The sequence below is a fragment of the Chiloscyllium plagiosum genome, unplaced genomic scaffold, assembly GCF_037043375.1.
Source record: "Chiloscyllium plagiosum isolate Xiang-an unplaced genomic scaffold, Cpla_swu_hap1 HiC_scaffold_37, whole genome shotgun sequence".
NCBI classification, from domain to species: domain Eukaryota; kingdom Metazoa; phylum Chordata; class Chondrichthyes; order Orectolobiformes; family Hemiscylliidae; genus Chiloscyllium; species Chiloscyllium plagiosum.
In genome coordinates this window covers 93656977-93672582 of record NW_028270175.1, presented here as the reverse complement: position 1 = coordinate 93672582, position 15606 = coordinate 93656977, and the positions used below count along the sequence as shown (strand labels likewise).

The 15606-nt window shown below is 45.5% G+C and overlaps 1 long non-coding RNA gene across 6 annotated transcripts in view; it reads right to left on the bottom strand.

The window, feature by feature from the left end:
* Positions 1-202: 202 nt before the first annotated feature.
* LOC148139873 (uncharacterized) overlaps positions 203-15606 on the bottom strand; it is a 38338-nt gene continuing 22934 nt past the window's right edge. For all 6 annotated transcript variants that reach the window (XR_015753394.1, XR_015753393.1, XR_015753392.1 and 3 more), the window contains 3 exons: positions 14837-14945; positions 9455-9561; positions 203-307 (listed from right to left, as the gene is read on the bottom strand). This is a non-coding gene — a long non-coding RNA (uncharacterized LOC148139873). The remainder of the gene's footprint in view (positions 308-9454; positions 9562-14836; positions 14946-15606) is intronic.

Genomic DNA, 15606 nt, shown 5'->3' with positions numbered 1-15606 from the left:
GGAGAATGGTTCACATCCTTTGCTTCTCATTGGTTGATTCCAGTGTTATGACAAGTTGGGAATGTAACTTGGTCCCATGTGGGTGTGGTGACACTTTGATCCTCCAACAGATCAATACTACAAGCAAATACGTTCCTCCTCCAGACAATCACAGTGTGAAATACTTTCCACTAGTTACCCCAAAGCACATGCTCCAAAACTCACCCACATTCTGTACGTGTGCAGTGCCAGGTTTCCCCACAGACGTGTGGTCCCTGCCTCGGAATTTGGGAGTTGCAGTCCTCATGCAGGCACTGGAGCCCTGTCTCTGGAACATGAATGAAAAGTGTGGGATGGAGGATGTTGTGCATCGGATTCCCATTCAGACACATGGGACATGTGGGCTGTCACTTGGATTTACTGTGACATCCGCTTAGACAACCTGATTTCTGACGTAAGGAACATAGATTCAGCCAATTGGGGGATAGGGAGGTTATTAAGGTGCAGTAGGCTTTAAGAAGAGGTGGCTCAGTGGCTAGCACTGCTGCCTCACAGCGTCAGGAACCTTAGGCGACTGTGTGGAGTTTACACATTCTCCCCATGTTTGCATGGTTTCGTGCAGTTCTCCAGTTTCCTCACACAGTCCAAGGATGCGCAGGTTAGGTGGATTTCCCATGCTAAATTGCTCACAGTGTCCATGCACGTGCCAGTTAGAGAATTAGCCATGGGAAACGCAATGTTACAGGGAACGAGTGGGTCTGAATGCGATTTTCATCATAGGGTTGGTGTGGACTCGATGATTACTCTGTTTCTGCACTATAGAGACTCTATTCCTGCACTATAGAGACTCTATTCCTGCACTATAGAGACTCTATTCTATTCCTATGAGGAAGAATGTACTTGTCTCGATGTGTTGCGAATCTGTGGAATTCCCTATTCAAAATGCAGTGAATGCCAGGAAAATGAGCCAATTTAATGAAGAGATACAGATGTTGAATTTGCAATGAGATTAAGGGTGAGAGAGAGCAGGCGGGAAAATCCAGCTGAGACCGATGTGAGCTCAATCATCACCATATTAAATAGTGGGGCTGGTTCTCCTGTGCCCAGTGCTTATCTTCTTACAGTAATAACTGGAATGCTGAATCCAAAAATCACCACCTTCACCAAAGGAGATTTTCGGAAAATGACAGATAGTCAGGTGGATTAGCATTCCAAGCTTAGATAGTGAGGAATTTTAAACTGAGGGAAGACAGTGATTTATGGTTTTAGATTGCGTTGTACATTGGCAGCGTCCAGAGTACGCTGTTGTGAATATATATCCTGTACTTTATTACAAAGCCAAGGTCACTGACAATGAAAACCAAAACACCCAGGAAACATCGCCTCCCCTCGTAATCTGATAAAAGACTTCAGATAAGTCTGATTGAACTTAGAACACAGATGGAAAGCTGGAAGAATAGATTCACTCCCAAGATCCAGTGCTTAAACTACAATAAGACTACAATAGGATGAGGCAGGAGTTGGCTAATGGAGACTGGAAACAAAGACTTTACGGTGGGAAAGTTGACGGACTGTGGGGTAATATCAAAGCAATTTTTTGAAGTGCTCAGCAAAAGTATATATCAGGGAAAAAGAAGGACTGTAGGAAAAGGAATAATCTGCCATAGGTGGCTCAGGAAATAAGAGAAGCTTCAGCAAAATCGATTCCTGATGAAGGGCTTTTGCCCGAAACGTCGGTTTTGCTGAAGCTCCTCGATGCTGCCTGAATTGCTGTGCTCTTCCAGCACCATTGATCCAAAATTTGGTTTCCAGCATCTGCAGTCATTGGTTTTACCCAGGAAATAAGAGAGTCTATCAAACTGAAATAAAATGCATACAAATTGCCAAAGACCAAGGAGATTAGAAAAACTTTAAAGATCAACAGAAAGCGAGATGGGATTGGGGGAGAAAAGTGATTAATACCTATCCCCAGGGCCAGAATAGCAGTTTACACTGCTAGAGGGGAACCTATTGTGTGGGGAACATATGGCCTCTGTAATTGTTGAAGCACTTAACTGTTACCATAGAGATAATCCTGATCAAGTTACAAATCACAGCACACCCCAAAAGCTTGTTCTTCCAAATAAACCTGTTGGATTATAACCTGGTATTGTGTGATTTATAAGTTTGTTCACCGCACCCCAACACCGGCTCCTCCACATCAGTATCCTGATAGATACCCCACTGAAACTGAAGCACCTGTCAGATACTTGAGGGAGCCACGGGGGCGTGGGGGAGGGGTGTGTGGTTTAACCACAAAGTGCTGAACTGAACTAGACTTTCTAACTGCCGTTGCCATGGAGAGAATACTGAGAGACAGCGTCCATTCAAAACCACAAACCACAAAGGTATAAGAATGGGAGCGGCACATCGGACAGGCGTGGAGTTACCTGATGCTGCCTGGAGGTGTTCTGCATGTACACTATCCAGGTAACTGCCATGTCTCATCAATAAAGACTCAAAGAAGACCAATCAGAGTTCTGTGCCTAGTTATTCCTATCCAGCAGGGTTCAGGAATATGAGAACACAGCAGTCAGTCTTCACAGTGGAGGATACGAAGAACATGCCAGTAATTGATAAGGAGACTGAGGAAGGTGAGGACCTAGATAATAACCATTATCGTGAAAGAGTTAGAGCTGGGCAAGCTAATGGAGCTAAAGGTAGACAAGTCTCGATGCCCAAATGGAATACATCCCAGGAAACCAACAGAGTTAATGGGAGAAATAGCAAATGCACTTAGAGTCATAGAAGCCTACAGCAGAGACAGGCCCTTTCGCCCAAACCGCCCATGCCGACCAGACTGTCCTTCCACACTAACCCCATTTCCTGGCACTTGGCCCATTTGCTTCTAAGAGAAAATGAGGTCTGCAGATGCTGGAGTCAGAGATGGAAATGTGTTGCTGCGCTTCTCCAGCAACACATTTCCACCATTTGCTTCTAACCCTTTGCTATCCATGTATTTCTCAAAATGTCTTTTACCTGTTGTGAGTGTTCCTGCCTGAACCACTTCCACTGGCAGCTCATTCCGTATACATACCACCCTTTGTGTAAAACAGTTGCCCCTCAGCTTCCCTTTTATTCTTTCTCCTCTAACCTTAAACTGATCCAATCAAGCCGTCCAATCCTTGAGTTCCTGGGAAAAAGACTGAGTGCATTCACCTTATCCATGCCTCTCATGGTCTTATACACTTCTAGAAAAGAGCCCCCTCAGTTTCCTCTGCTCTAAACATAAAATCCTCACTTGTCCAACCTCTCCCTATAACTCAGACCCCTGAGCCCTGGCAACATCCTTGTAAATTGTTCTGCAATTTTTACAGTTTAATAACTGAAACCTACATTACATTCATCATATTTCAAGTATTTCCCCACGGCACTGGAAACGACGTGACAACGCCAATGGATTACAATCCATGATCGAGAATGAACTCCTTTACAACAATCCCGTTTTCATAGTGTTTCCCATGGTGCAGGTAGCCTTGTCTCTTTCTGGTTGCATGGTTAATCCTTCTACAAAGCAAAGTTGTGTCTTAATTGTTCCTGGGAAATGTGCCATGATTTTTCAGACTTTCAAAAACAAATGAAATCTCTCTCCACACTCACCATGCTGACATGGACTTGGCTGTGTCTCAGTACTTTTGCAGTCACACTGAGATTTGAAATATTCGCCCACGGACAGAATACACACCTCTCCTTCCAGATGAAAAGGCCAATGATATTCAGATCGGCACGGCTCAAGTAACGATCAGATCTGAACATGAAGTTCAATTTGTATTTCTCATCCGCAAATCCACCCTTTCAGTACCATACAACAGAGCACCCAAGTTACCACTGTTAATACAGGATGGAAATTCATAAGACAATTGTAGATTAAACTGTAGTTTCCTTGTTCCCCCAAAGCTTTAAACCTCAGTCTCACAATTTCTCTCTTCTATGAACTGAAATCCAAACCAATTCCCCCACTCCTTTCCTCCACACCCAGTTCTCACACACTCTCTCTTCGAATTCAGTTTCCTAACTCCTGATGAGAACCATCCTGCAGACACTGCTTCCTGCACACTCTGGCCAAGACCCATCTTACTAAAATGAGCCAAATTAGAATTCTAATTGCAGACCCATCCTTGTCCCTTTCCATAACAACCCTGAATCTTCACAAAAGAGTTCTGATAACTTTCTGCAAAACGCTGCACCACTGATAGTCTGATCACATGTCAGGGTAGCAAGAAAAGGACCATTACTCTGGGTCCTGCTCCCAGAGGGATGAAGCTGCTAATGATAGATTAATCCCTCACACCCACAGCCTCCTTCCCAGGCACTGACCTATACTGCGCATGCTCCCACAGTTGCCAGCACTGCACCCATGCACTGGTCTGCCCTCCTACAGCACGTGATCCCGATCATACAGGAGTCCGGGTGATTGACAGCAGCTGCTGCCCAATATATCAGAATCCCTACAGTATGGAAACAGGTCCTTCGGCCAAACAAGTCCAGACCGACCCATTCCCCCTAACTAATGTAACTAATACTATGGGCAATTTAGAATGGCCAATTCACCTGACTTGGGCATCTTTGGATTGTGGGAGGAAACCGGAGCACCCGAAGGAAACCCGCTCAGACACGGGGAGAATGCGCAAACTCCACACAGTCACCGTGGCTGGAATCGAACCCGGGTACCTGCTGTGAGGCAGCAGTGCTAACCACGGAGCCGTCTCTATCGACGGGAAGGGGGCGGGGCTGGAGGACTGGGTCAATGGGATTGTTAACAATGAATGAATGCGGAGGACACTGAGGGATGGACAGGTCAGTGAGGGACAGGATCAGTGCAGCAGCAGGAGGGGATACTGGACAAATTAAGCAATGGGAGAGTCTGACAGGAGAGAAACTACAGGAAGGTTCTGTTTGGAGGCTCAGGCAGGGACAGGTGGGAGATAGAATGGCCTGGTGGCTTGGGCAGGTTTACTAATCAGCCTCTTCAAAGATGCTGTTACTCAACTCTGAGCCTGATCCTCGTAGTCCAGAAGTAACGACACTTACATTATTTCCAGGTGGACAAGGGATACAGGCACTGCCTTTCAAAAGGAACTCACCTGTATTGGTGACATTAACAAGACTCAATACAGAGTCACTGACAAAATGCTGGTGTACTTGAATTTCATCAAGAATATTAACACCTATAACTGGGCAACGCAGACCCCAATGTACAGAGTTAAATCCTGGATACTAATAACAGCTTTGTGCATGGGAAATCATATCTCATGAATTTGACTCAGTTTTTTTGAAGGAGTAACAAAGAGGATTGCTGAGGTCAGAGCATGGATATGGACTACGTAGACTTCAGTAACGTGTTTGACAAGGTTCCCCATGGGAGACTGGTCAGCAAGGTTAGATCGCATGGAGTACAGAACTGGCCCGAAGGTAGAAGGCAGAGGGTGCTTTTCAGGCTGGAGGCCTGTGACCAGTGGAGTGTCACAAGGATCGGTGCTGGATCCACAAAATTTCGCCATTTATATCCATGATTTGGATGTGAACATAAGAGGTATTGTAAGTACGTTTGCAGGTGACACCAAAATGGGAGGTGTAGTAGACAGTGAAAAGATTACCTCAGAGTACAAGAGGATCTGGATCAGATGGGTGAATGGACTGAGGAGTTCAGTTTAGAAAAATGCGAGCTGCTGCATTTTGGAAAAGCAAACTTTAGCAGGATTTATACAGTTAATAGCAAGTTCCTGGGGAGTGCTGCTAAATAAAGAGTGCAGGTTCATAGTTCATTGACAGTAGAGTAGCAAGTAGATAGGATAGTGAAGACGGCAGTTGGTCTGCTTGTCTTTCTTGGTCAGAGCATTGAGTATAGGGGTTGCAAGGTCATATTGCGGCTGTACAGGACATTACAAAAGTTGCTGAATCAATATTCCATATCATTCTGTTCTCCTTCCTATCAGATGGATGTTCTTAAACTTTAAAGAGATCAGAAAAGAATTATAGCATGTTGCCAGGGTTGGATAGGTTGTTTTCCCTGGAGCGTCAGAGGCTGAATGGTGACCTGAAAGAGATTTATAAAATCAGGCTGGGCATGGATACGGTAAATAGACAAGATATTTGCCCTGCAGTGGGGGGAGTACAGAACTAGGGGACTGGGAGGGAGGGTAGGCAGACAGGGGGTGTGTGGATCGAGAGGGGTGAGACAGAAATGGCTGGGGAGAGGGGTGAGACAGAAATGGCTGGGGAGAGGGGTGAGATAGCAATGGCTGGGGAAAGAGGGGGGTGACAGGGAGGGCGGCACAGAGACGGGTGGGGACATAAAGTGGGATTAGAGAGGAGGGGAACAGACAGGGGGAACGGGGGGAGGCTGACAGAAAGGGGGAACAGGCCGACGGGGGGGGGGGGGTGATAAAACAGGCAGACAGAGGGGAGGGATGGACAGAGTGGGGGGAGACGGAGGGGGGGAGCAGACAGAGCGGGAGAGACGGGGGGAACAGAGGGGAAGATGGAGAGTTATTTTATAGATCTAAAACTCAACCCTGTTCCTGTTTTCTCCTCCTCACCTTAATTCCCTCTGGAGGGCTCAGAACAACTGTATAGTTCTTGGAAAGTAGAGTTTCAGGGAGATCAGGTGCTGAAAGTGGCATTTGGGACACTAACATTGAATGGAATGTGCTGGTTCGATTCGATTCCACTCTCTGTGTGGTGTTTGCACATTCTCCCTGTGTGTCTGCGTGGGCTTCCTCTGGGTGCTCTTAATTTCCGCCCACAAATCCAAAGACATGCAGGTTAGCTGGATTAGCTTTGGGTAATGGTAGGTTACAGAGTTAGGGTGGAATGCTGTTCCGATCGTTGGTATGGTCTCATGGGCCGAAAGGCCTGCTTCCACACTGTAGGGATCCTGTCACTGAGTATAGGGATTAGGAGGTCATGTTGTGGCTGAGTAGGGCATTGGTGAGGCCAGTTTTAGAATACTGCATTCAATTGTGCTCTCCCTGATTTCAGAAAGATGTTACAAGAATAGGACTCAACCTCTTAATGACAAGTTCCTGGGAAGTGTTGACAGACAAACAGACCATGCAGTGTGGGTTGATAGTTCCTTGAAAGTGTGGTTGAAGGTAGACAGGTCAGTGAAGGTGGTGTGCGGTATGCTAGCTGTTATTGGGCAGTGTATTGAGGATAGGAGTTGGGAGATCATGTTTCGGTTGTATAGTTTATTGGCTCGGCCACTTTTGGAGTCCCATACTGCTTTCAATTCCAGTCTCCCTGCTATAGGAAAGATGTTGGGAAACTTGCAAGAGTTCAGAAAAGTTTTACTAGGGTGTTGCCAGTATTGGAACATTTGAACTATAGGGAGAGGCTGAATAGGCTGAGCCTATTTCCCTGCAGCACTGGACACTTTAGGTGGCTTTATCGATCTTTATAAAATTATGAGGAGCAATGATCGGGTGACTAGTCATGGTTTCGTTTTTCCCAGGTTGGGGAGACCAAACATATATGAATCTTTTTTCCAAGGTGGAAATGACAAATTCTAGAGGAGAGATGGTAAGTTTAAAGGATATGAAAACCGAAACAACTGAAGATGCTGTAAACCAGGAAGAGAAACAGAAGTTTCTGGAAAAGCTCAGCAGGTCTAGCAGCATCTGTGAAAAGAAATTAGAGTTAATGTATCTGAGGAAGGGTGACCAGACCCGAAACTTTAACTGATTTTTCTTCACAGATGTTGCATGACCTGCTGAGCATTTCCAACAACATCTTTGCAAGTTTAAACGGAGTTGTTTGGAGTATATACCTGAGAGTAACTTTATAAAGTGCGAGTGAGACCACATCTGGAGTAATGGCAGAAGTTTTGGTCCCTTTATTTAAGGAAATGTGTCATTTCATCAGAGGCATTTCACAGAAAATTGACTGGGATAAACCCTGGATTGCAGGGATTATCTTTTAAGAAAAGGCTGAAGAAATTGGGTCTCTACTTACTGGATTTGGGAAGAATGAGAGGTGGTCGCATTGTAACATGTAGGATTCTTAAGGAGTTTGACAGGGTAAATACTGAGCGGATGTTTCCCATCATGAGGGAGTCTGGAACCAGATTCTGGGACACTCACAGAATCACGGGTTATGTTTTGGATTCGTCAAGTTTAAGGCAACACTGACACAGGTCAGGGGTTTCAGTAGCAATGGATCTGGGGTGAGGTAGAGATAAGCAACATTTTGAGAGATTGAAATTCCTGGTGTTTGTGATTGTGTAGATGTCTGATCAGAAGGTCATCTTGGGATCAGATATGAGAGCAATATTGTGAAGGGTGCGGTTCTGTCTCAGATAGTTCCCAGTGGGAGGGAGGGGCTCAGCAATAAGGGAAAGTAATTTGTAATAGCAACTGAAGACAATGGCTTTAACCATTGCAACGTTCCGTTGCAGGAAATTGCAGCCAATCGCGTAGTGGGAGCGTGATGAGCAGTTTGATAACTGAGTAATGGAGAGCGATGATGGTGAGGGAGAGCTGGGCAGTGTCAAAGTACATGTGAAACCTAACACGGTGCTTTTGGGCGATATCACCTCCTGGCAGTGTGTAGATGAGAAACAGGAGGGACCGAGGAGAGATCCTTAAGGGACACCAAATACAAGGAATTAAGAAAGGAAAGGGAGAGTTGGGATGGAGCAGGTTTTTCCAACAACGGTGGGGTCAAATATTAGTTTGCAGCAGAATGGGAGAGAAGGACATAACCAGAAAAGACAGACAGATAGAACAAGGAACAATATCTGTGAATTGGCGAGGGGGAGTGATGAAGAGGAGGAGCAGCCAAACTCCAAAAGCACTATTCCTACATTAGTGACATCACCCAACTCCACCCTAGTCTCAGCTCATTTACTGAAATACTCGTCTATCCCTGTGTTATCTCCAGACTTCATTATCCAAACACACTCCTGGCCAATCTCCCACATTCAACTTACATGTAATCTCAAGAGTATCTAAAACCCTACTGCCCAAGTGCTCACTTGTACCAAAACTTGTTGATCCATCAAAAGGCTCCTATTAACAAGCAACAATTTAAAATTCTCACCTTTGATGTAAATTCTGGCTGTGAACATCCCTGTCTCCCTGCACCACACAACCTGTGAGACCTCGACAACTCATTTTCTTTCAGACTCCCAACGATGTGTTTATTCATTGCTTCAACTGTCCAGCTGTTTCTACTGTTACCAAGATAACACGGTCTGGAATTCCCATCCTAACCCTCTCAGACCAGCTTTTCCCCTTTAAGGTATTCCTGAAAACCTGTTTATTTGGCAATTCTTTTGATCACCTGACCTAATATTCCCATCTGTGGCCTTATGTCAGAAGTTCTCAATAGTATTTCTGTGGAATTATAAACATGATTAAAAAAAACTGTTGATGATTTGCACATACATTGTAAACTCTTCACTGTCGCTGAGTGAATAATCTAAAACAGCTCTTACCCAAACACATTGTGGGAGCACCTTCACCACACGAACTGCAGCTGTACAAGGAAGTCAAACATCACCTTCTCCACAGGCAATGGGGCTTTGGCACTGATCATTGGTATCTGTGGAGGGAGAAACACACAGTTGATATTTCAGGGAGTGCAAAATGCATTATAGGGAGGGAAAATGGTGCAGAATTTGGGATTTTCAAATGTGCGTTTTAGAATGTGCACTAAGTTCTGTAAAACCTCTCATCCCATACCATGAAAATTTCCTTCTCTTCCTGGTCAATATGTCTTTCCTTTCCCCTGCCCTTCACCTTCACATTGCCAATGCCTTGGCCACAACAACACTGTGCTGTCAGTGAAGTTTATCACGTGGTTGAGTATAGTCCCGCCCCTCATTCACTCCGATTGGTTGAAGGCCCAACTAGCACCTCTCGCCCCCGTTCGCCCACTCTTATTGGTCCTGCGCTGACATCAATAATCCGAGGCCCATTGTGCGCTGGAGCATGCTCACTGCTTCCTGCTTTTGCTGCTGTTCATCAGGTGTGAGAAAGAGAGGGCTCATCCATGTTTCTCCTGATGTCAGACAATAACAACAACTACCTGCATTGTATGGAGCCTTTCACACTGACAAATCTCCAACAATGCTTCATGAATGATGGAAACATTGATTAAAGAGAACGATTTTTAGATACATCTTTAAGGCGGACAGAGGGGGTTCGGGAGGATATTCCAAAGGTTTGTGTCCTTGGCAGCTTCAATCATGGAGTGATATCGGTGGGCAACAGCTTACAATGGAGACAGTGGCTAACCATAGGTTAACAACGTCATGTCGTAGCCCCCTACCCCACACACCAGGCCTTGTTCTCACAGCCTGCCATTACACACTGCCTATGGTTAGCCACTAACAGTCTCCATGAACAGCTAGTCACCCTCCCCCAGCCAGATGGTTATCCTTTTTCCAACTGTTCTTCTCACTCTATCCCCACCTATCCTTTACTCCTTTTATCCTTCCCCCCACACTATTTTCTGCACATAAACTGACATTTATTCTCAGTAACATCTGTTCTGTGGAAGGGACACCGGATCTTAAACTTTAACTCTGATTTCTCTTCACAGATACTGCCAGACCTGCTGAGCTTTTCCAGAACCTCCTGGTTGTTGTTTCTGATTCACATCCTCCGTAGTTCTTTTGGTTTTAATTTACTGGGAGTTTGTATTTCAGGTCCAACAGCCTCTGTCACAGTCTCTGCTGTCTCTCCCAACCCCAAACAGTGACACTGCACCTGCACAGCTCATGGACAGTTGTTGTCTTGCTGGCCACACCCTTCATTCAATCCCATTGGCTGCAGGACCACACAGACTCTCCTCCCATTGGTCTAGAGCTGCCGTCAATCAGCCGGGCCCCATTGTGATGAGAGTGGAGGGCTAATCCCTCTCTCTGCCCTGGGATGAGCTTCATAATTCACAGTGAATGGGGCAGTATCACAGAGCACAGGGCCTGGGGGCTATTCAGCCCATTGGGGCTGTACTCTCTCCCTCTGTAGATGCTGCAAGTCTGTCCCAAGTCCCCTCCCATGTGCCCACAGCCCCCCAAATCTTTCCTTACAAAGTAAATTCCAAGTCTGTTTCAGAATACCTGCTGAATCTGTGTCGTTCAGGCTGTCCCAGATGCTCAGAACTTACTGAGTAAAATAGTGTTCACATTTTCACCTTGTATTATTTGCCAATTACTTGCAAGTAGTTACTAAAAATTGTGACAGTGTTAACAATTCCTCTCTCTCTGCAAATTCAAGACCTTGGAACCAAATCTGCAACAGATCGAAATCACTGCTTCACCTTCTCAGCTCCAAGGATAATTATCTGTGCTTCAGCTAGCTCTGCACAAAATAGAGAAATGCATCTTAATTTATTAAGATCAAAGAAACAGACCTTCGGTCCAAGTCGTCCGTGCCAACAAGGAATCCTAAACTAATGGATTCCCATTTACCATCTATTGGCCTGTATCCATCGAAACCCTTCTTATTCATGTACCCAATTGGAAGCCTTTTAAATGTTGTGATTTTGTCAGCCTCCACTACTTCATCTGGTAGCCCCTCCCATACACACACCACACTCAGCTTGAAAACGTTGCCACTTAGATCCCTTTTCAATCTTTGCCCTCTCAACTTCAACCCATGTGCTCTCGTTTTGGACGCACCTAACCTGAGGGAAAAGGACGCCAGATGCTCACCTTATCCATGCCCCTCGTGATTTTATAAATCTCCATGAAGTCACCTCTCAGTCTTTGACTCTCCAGATAAAATAGCCCCAGCCTATTCAGCCTCTCCTTGTAGGCCAAATCCTCCAATCCTGGCAACGTTTTTGTAAATCTTATCCAAACCTTTTCAGGTTTCATAACATCCTTCCCAGAACGGGGAAATTCAAACTGAAAACGGAATTCCAGAAGTGGCTTAATCAACGTCCTGTCCAGCCACAGTATGACGTCCCAGCTTCTGTATTCAATGCTTTGACCAATAACGGAGAGTGTTAATGGAGTCCCATTTGCCAGCGGTTCACACTTATCCCTCTAAAACCTTCCTCTTCATATACCCAATCAAATGCCTTTTAAATGCTGCAATTGTACTAGCTTCCACACTTCCTCTGGCAGTTCATTCCATACTTGCAATGCCCTCAACATGAATAAGATGCCCCTTAGATCCCTTTTAAATATTTTCCATCTTACCTTAAGCCTGTACCATCTAGTTCTGGACCCAACGAACTTGGGAAAAAGTCCCTGACTGCTCACCTTATCCATGCCCTTCATGATTTTATAAGATCACCTCTTAGCCTCCAACTCTCCAGGGAAAATAGTCCCAGTCTATTAAGCCTTTTCCAATAGCTCAAACCGTCCAACCCTGGCAAAATCCTTGCAAATATTTTCTGAACCCTTTCAAGTTTCTCAACATTATTCCAAGAACGGGGAGATTGGAACTGAAAACAGAATTCCAGAAGAGCCTTAATCAGTGCCCTGTCCAGCCACAATATGACATCACAACAGCTGCATTCAATGCATTGACCAATAACGGGGGAGGGGGGGGGGGGGGGTACCAAATGCTGTATTCACTACCCCGCCTACCTGTGACTCTACTTTCAAGGAACTATGAACCTGCACTCCAAGGTCTCTTTGTACAGCAATGTTCCCCAGGACTTTACCATTACGTTTATAAGTCCTGCCCTGATTTGCCTTTCCAAAATACAACAACTCACATTTATCTAAATTGAACTCCGTCTGCCATTCCTCGCCCCAGTGGCCTATCTGATCAAGATCCTGTTGCATTCTGAACTAACCTTCTTCACTGTCCACGACACCTCCAATTTTGGTGTCTTCTGTAAACCTACTGACCATACCTCATATAATCACATCCAAGTCATTTATTTAAGGGCCCAATATCCATCCTTGCAGCACATTGCTCCTCACAGGCCTCCAGTCCGCAAAGCAACCCTCCATCATCATCCTCTGTCTCCTTCCTTCAAGGCAGTTTTGTAATGGCTTGCTCTCCCTGCATGCCATGTTATCTAACCCTGCTAACCAGTCTGCTTTGTGGAACCTTGTTGAATGTCCATATAAACAACGTTCACCGCCTGGCTTAATCAATTTTCTTTGTCACTTCAAAACATTCAGTCAAGTTAGTGAGACACAATTGTGCATGTACAAAACCACATTGACTCTCCCTGTCATTCCTTATCTTTTCAAAATAGATTGATATCCTGTCCCTCAGAATCCCTTCCAACAACTTGCCTGCCACTGACTTCAGGCTCACTGTTCTCTTGTTCCATGGCCTCTCCTTACCACCTTTTTAAAATAATGGCACCTCACCTGTCGCTATCAACGATACAAATACCTCAGGAGAGCTGAAAATGTTTTGCTGGAAAAGCGCAGCAGGTCAGGCAGCATCCAGGGAACAGGAGAATCAACGTTTCGGGCATAAGCCCTTTTTCATGAAGGGCTTATGCCCGAAACGTCGATTCTCCTGTTCCCTGGATGCTGCCTGACCTGCTGCGCTTTTCCAGCAAAACATTTTCAGCTCTGATCTCCAGCATCTGCAGACCTCACTTTTACCTCAGGAGAGGCCCAACAATCACTTCACTAGATTTCCAGAAAGTTACAGAATACACCTGATCATTTTCCAGGGCTTTATCCACCTTGATGCGATTTAAGACATCCAGTACCACCTCCTCTGTAACATGGACACTTTTCAAGTTATCACTGTTTATTTCTCCAAACTCTCGAGCTTCCGTACACTTCTCCAGTAAAAATGACGTGAAATATTTGCATATCTTTCGCACTCCCTGTGGTTCCATAGACAGCCTTGTTGACCTTTAAGGGGTCCTATTCTCTGGTCCAGCTAATCTTTTGTCTGTGATATATTTGTTTAATCTCTTTGGATTCTATTCCAGGACATCCCAGAAAGGCCTACTTCAAGGACCGTAAATTTCCTCTGACTTGATCAACACATACCCTCCACTTCCCGCACCTGCACCTTTACCCCACCCCTCCAGCCACAATAAAGAATATATCCCTGCGGTCTTCACCTTCCACCCCACTAATCTCCAGATACAGCACATTAACCTCTCATTTCTGCTACCTAAACTCAGACCCCACCACCAGAGACATATTTCCCTCCCCACCTTTATCTGCGTTCCGCAGAGACCATTCCCGCTGCGCCTTCCTTGTTCGGTCCACACCCTCCCACCAACCCACGCTCCACATCCTTGACCCTCCCTTGCCGCCATGGGAGATATAAAACATGCGGCCACACCTCCCTCTGACATCTGTCCAAGTTCCCAAAAGGATCTTTTCACATCAGGCAGAGATTTGCCTGCACATCCCAAAACCTCATATACTGCATCTGGACACTATGGGAAGAAGGGCTTATGCCAGAAACGTCGATTCTCCTGTTCCTTGGATGCTGCCTGACCTGCTGCGCTTTTCCAGCAACACATTTTCAGCACTGGGGAGAATGTGCCAACTCCAACAAAGACAGTTGCCCGAGGGTGGAATCAAACCCAAGTCCCTGCTGCTGAGGAAGCAGTGCGAACCACTGAGCCACAATACTGTGGGATCTTTAGTGCTGATGCGCTGCCCCACTGATACCTCGGTCACTCACCCTGCCACATTTCCTAAGAGGCAGTGATGACGGAGTGAAATTATCGCTAGACAGTTAATCCAGAGACCCAGATAAGGTTCTGGGGACCCGGGTTTGAATCCCATCACGGCAGATTTTGGAACGTGAATTGAATAAATATCTGGAAAAAATAATCTAGTGACAACAAGGATTCCACTGTCAATTGTTGGAAAAACCAATGTGGTTCACTAATGACCTTTAGGGAAGGAAAATGCCATCCTTACCTGGCCTGGTCTGCATGGGACTCCAGACCTATAGCAACGTGGTTGACTCTTAACTGCCCTCTGGGTAAACGCAGCAATAAATGCTGGCCGAGCCAGTGACAGCCTCATCCTGTGAATGAATAAAGAAACAGGTCAGGTTTTGTTCCTTCTCTAGTAGGTACATCCTACAAACTGAATCTGAAATGTTTTCGTTCACACTGAACAAATACCTTTCCATCCAAGCCCTTAACACTACAGCACTCCCAGGCCATGTTGGTAAAGTTAAGACCCCTTATCATTGCATCCATATTATTCTTACAGATAACTGAGGTCTCCTGGCAAAATTGTGTCTCAATTCCCCGCTGACTATTGGGAGAGAGTCTATAATACAATCCCAGTAAGATGGTCATCCCTTTCTTATTTCTCAGTACCAACCAAATAACTTGCCTGGAGGTAATCCCAGGAATATCCTCCCGAAGCCCAAGCATAATGTTGTCCTAATCAAAAACACCTCTCTCCCTGCTCTGTTGCCCCCTTTCTATACTTGCTATAGCATCTATACCCTGGAACATTAAGCAGCTAGTCCTATCCATCCCTGAGTGATGCCTCTGTAATTGCTGTAATATCCCAGTCACATGTTCAAAACCATACCCTGAGCCCACCTGCCTGACCTGTCAGGTCTCTTGCACTGAAATAAATGCAGTGCAACTGGTCCGTCGCACCTCATTCTGTGACTTGCTCTTGTCTGCCTTGACAGTCTGACTGGTGAACAGTACCAGCCTCAGACTCAC